The sequence below is a fragment of the Asparagus officinalis genome, chromosome 1 (genome assembly GCF_001876935.1).
Source record: "Asparagus officinalis chromosome 1, Aspof.V1, whole genome shotgun sequence".
NCBI lineage: Eukaryota > Viridiplantae > Streptophyta > Magnoliopsida > Asparagales > Asparagaceae > Asparagus > Asparagus officinalis.
This window is the reverse complement of record NC_033794.1, coordinates 105,131,416-105,135,952: the sequence shown is the minus strand read 5'-3', so window position 1 is coordinate 105,135,952 and position 4,537 is coordinate 105,131,416. Positions and strand designations below refer to the sequence as shown.

At 42.5% G+C, this 4,537-nt stretch overlaps 1 long non-coding RNA gene across 1 annotated transcript; it reads right to left on the bottom strand.

The window, feature by feature from the left end:
* Positions 2,534-4,334, bottom strand: LOC109828850. The gene is made up of 4 exons (XR_002243879.1): positions 3,984-4,334; positions 3,707-3,864; positions 3,395-3,568; positions 2,534-3,050 (listed from the first exon to the last, which is right to left on the bottom strand). It is a non-coding gene; the product is annotated as an uncharacterized LOC109828850 (long non-coding RNA).

Here is a 4,537-nt window from a genome sequence, read left to right as displayed (position 1 = left end):
GATTGTTCACGGGAATTATGTGCACCAACCTCCGGAGCATCTGCATCCTTCGGTTACGTCATGGCCGTTCGAGACTTGGGGAATGGACATCGTTGGCCCGATAAATCCTCCATCAGTCAAGGGCGACCGGTTCATCTTGGCAATTACCGATTATTTCTCCAAATAGGCTGAAGCAGTTCCACTCAGAGAAGTGAAAACGAGCAACGTTATTGGATTCATCAAGCACCACATCATCTATAGGTATGGCGTTCCAAGACGAATCATACATGACAATGGTCCTCAATTTGTCAGCAACTCCTTCATAAGGTTCTGCGAAAAGTTTAAAATTCAGGATATCTCGTCGACGGCTTATAATCCTACAGCGAATGGATTAGCTGAAGCCTTCAACAAGACTATCATCAAACTCTTGTCAAAAATCGTGAAAACCAACAAACGAGACTGGAATGACAAGCTTGGCGCAGCTCTATGGGCCTATCGGACCACGGTGCGCACACCAACGGGAGCGACCCCGTATTCACTGGTATACGGATGTGAAGCTGTTCTTCCATTGGAGATCCAAATACCATCTCTTCGGATCGCTCTTTCAACCCAGATGTCGACCGAAGAACAACATCAGAAGCGCCTCGAAGAACTCGAGAAGCTCGATGAAGAGCGCATGGTGGCTCAACAGCATATCGAGTTTTACCAAGCTAGAATCTCTCGAGCCTTCGACAAGAAGGTTCGACAAAGGATTTTCAAAGAAGGGGATTTGGTTTTAGCCGTAAGACGGCCTATGATCCTTAACTCCAAGAAGAAGGGTAAATTTGAACCCAAATGGGAGGGACCATTCGTAGTGGAGACAGTCTACTCGAGTGGCGCCTATCGCCTCGTCACCAAAGACGGCGACCGGCTCATGATGCCGATAAACGGCAAATTCCTGAAAAGATACTATCCTTGGTATCTTTTTGGATAACCAATGCATCGGAAAGTTCCCGGAAGAATACCACATGGGTACTCTTAGGGATAACCCGGTCGTTGTGGAATCGACGAATAAGGAATCTACATTCGAACTCTGAAGGTCAGAATGTTTCTTCTTATTCTCGACAAAATTCTCTAACTCTTATGAGTTATTTTTGTGAGATGAGATCTAATCTTCTGATAGGTTAAATCTTTCCTCACCAAACCATCCGCTGATCAAATCAAACGACAGTGGATCCACCAACATTTTCATCTGCCAGTCATTGGCGTTTCTCAGACTCAACGTGTTAGGTCAGAATCACCTAGCTTTAAAGTCCCCCTTTGAGTGATGATATGAGGTAGCACTTTGTTTGCTACCCGTATCCCACTTCCTTTGCTTTCTGGTCAAACCTATAAAAGTTAGGGCCAAAGCCAAAATCCCCTCTCGATTCCTCCATTGAACGAGAGGTCCACTTTCAAATCGAGTGCTTCCTACAGTTAGGGCCAAAGCCAAAATCCTCTCTCGATTCCTTCCATGAACGAGAGGTCCACTTGGAACAGTCAAACCTATAAAAGTTAGGATTGTTTCCGATCTCGCTTAGTCAAGCCTACACATAGTCAAGACTAAAGTCGAGTCACTCCTTTTCGATAAACGAAAATCCACCTTTGTCCCCTTTTCCACCAAACCTATAAAAGTTAGGGTTGAAATTGGGTCTTCTCCTCAATGAATGAGGGGTTCTTTGAGTTCAGATGACCAATCCTATAAAAGGTAGTGTCGTTCGAACCTTTCCGATTCTCGGAGTGGAGATCCCACTCTTAGTTTCATCCTGCAGGATTCTGGGGGTGGAGATCCCACCTCGAGTTTCCTTTCCGCCTGAAGATAGAATATAAAATTCTTCCTCTTCAGCACCGGGAGATAGAATATAAAATTCTTCCTCTCCTCGGACCTTTCCGATGCTCGGAGTGGAGATCCCACTCCCAGTTCATCCTCCCGGATTCTGGGGGTGGGGATCCCACCTCGAGTTTCCTTTCCGCCTGAAGATAGAATATAAAATTCTTCCTCTTCAGCACCGGGAGATAGAATATAAAATTCTTCCTCTCCCGTGTCCTTTCCAGCTAAAGATAGAATATAAAATTCTTCCTCTTTAGCACCGGGAGATAAAATATAAAATTCTTCCTCTCCCGTTTCCTTTCCAGCCGAAGGAGGCCAAGCAAAATTTAACCGTCAATTTATGGCTGTTGTGCAACACATAAAATTGTGAAAGAGAGAAGATCTCCTCTTCTGTTTCTCTCTGGCCTTGTCTAAAGAAGCCGTTGATTTCTTGGCTTCAACAGTTCTCTTCGAAAAAAGACTGCCATCTTTCTTCACTGCAGCAGGTTCCTCTTTCCTAATGTTTCCTAATTGTGCTCTCAGATTCCCAAAGTCTTCACTCTCCTCTGGCTTTCTCAGTTTGGAAAATTCGTTCTTTCTTCTGATCACCAAGTTCTGCATATTCGGTTGCCTCTTCACTTTCGTTATCTGCGGCAGAAATATCTGATACTTTTGCAGATTCCATCACCGGCGCTGTCTCTACCTCTATATTCTTACTCAAATTTTCAGGCATCAAATTTGAAGTGTAATCAGTTTGAAGAGATATCTCAAATACTGCCTCTTCGAGTCTCGCATCGTTTCCATCATCCTTTTCTTCTTCATTAGGCTCAAGGGCATTAAGTTGTATTTCAAAACTATCTGTGTCAACATCATCCATCTTTAGTTCTTCTAATAGTTTGTTTGATTCGGTCTTAGAAGCTTCTTTCGCTCCATTTGCAAAGTCTTCCATCATTAATTTCTCAATTTCCGAGTCAACAGCATCTAAATAAGCAACCGATTGGCCTGCTTCTAACTCTTTTTCGTTCTCTATCTTGGTCATTATGATCTTCAATTACTTGGATACTATTAATCACCGGTACCATGTCTCCTATTGAGTTGCTGTCTTCAACTGGTAAATCATCTATCTTGTTTTCTTGGTTGATGTTTGCTGGAAGACTTTGATTCTGCCTCTCTACTATACTATCTACAAACTCATCGGCTTCCTCTGTTGATTCTTGAGCCAAAATATTTGCCTCTTCTTCCACTGAAATCATCAAATTATGATTTTAGAAGAAGATAAAAAGTAGTGATTAGGGTATTCATCACAGGCTGCTTTCGAATATATGATAGGTGATCATACACACAATCAAAAATTTGCACAAAGACTGATACATGGACATATTTCTGCATCAGTATCCCATCTGTCTGTTATTGTTTCATCTTTTTTTTTGTAACTTAATCTCTATGCCTACGTAGACTAGAGTATAGATAATTAATTTGTGTAATATGGCTGAAGGTACGCTTTACTTCACCTAAAACCTGAACTAGGCAAATAAAATTCTAGTTAGTTCAAAGAAAAAAGATAAGAGAGCTTCACAAGTTACTGACCTCTTGCTTCATGTGTTTGATTATGAATAAGGACATCATCTTTTTCTAATGACTCATTGTCAGCTGAAGGAGTCTGCTTATAAACAGCCTCAATTTCTCTTGGCAAAGTTAGCTCTGTATCATTTGAGAAACCCACATGTTTGGAACATTCATTTCCTCTTCTGCATCAATTTCCTGCAATTCACAAGTTCCTCTTCTGCATCAATTTCCTCCAATTGAAAGAAGTTCAGTTATCCCACTTAAACCATTATTTATTTATTTATTACATCAGGGTTTGTTTCAATGTAAATTGTAACCATTGACAATGTTTACCTTCATTTTTCTAGTCATTTGATTTAAGAACTCCCCAAATTCCACGTTCTCATTGCCCTCTACGTTAAATTTGCTCATTATTTGCAATAACTTTTCTTCGTTAAGATCCTGGCCTAATGATTTGATTACAGTGGCTAGTTCCTCCAACGCAGAGCAACCTTCAAAGCCAATAGGATGAATAAAAGTTAGTAGTCAGAGAAAATCTAGTCCAAGATATTAACTGGTGTCAAATCAAAATTTTCAAAGAGAGGCAACAATCGACGGAGAGTTAGGGAACCTGAGATCGGGGGCGGCGGTGTCGTGGCCGAGTCGTGGCGGCGGCGGCGTCGTGGTTGGGGGCGAGACTTGGGGGCGGCGAGACTCGGTGGCTTGACGGAGTCGGGGCTGGGCTCGGCGAGACTCGGGGGCGTGGCGGCGTGAGAGAGATCCCTCCGAGCGGCGTGAGAGATCGAGATCCCTCCGAGCGGCGTGTGAGAGATCGAGAGAGGGAGGAGGGAAGTTGGGATCTGAGTTGGGTTTGTTTGTTCTTTTGTTGAGAGAGAAAATCGGAGACATTTATTGAGAGCAAGCTTTTTGGGAAGTTGGGGCTGAAATCGCGGTGTTTTTTTTCGAAAAAACCCAAGCAGCGCACGGGGGGAGCGCTGGCCAGCGCTTCCCCAGTTTTCTCTATTGGCGTTCTTATTCTTGTTTTCATATCTTATATCGCCTTTGTGTATTGCTTATCATATTACCCTATCACTTGTGTAGATTGTTTATTTTACCCTTGTGTTGTTTATATATCCTTGCATATATACATATTCATCATATAGGATATATCTCTTTGTTTGCATT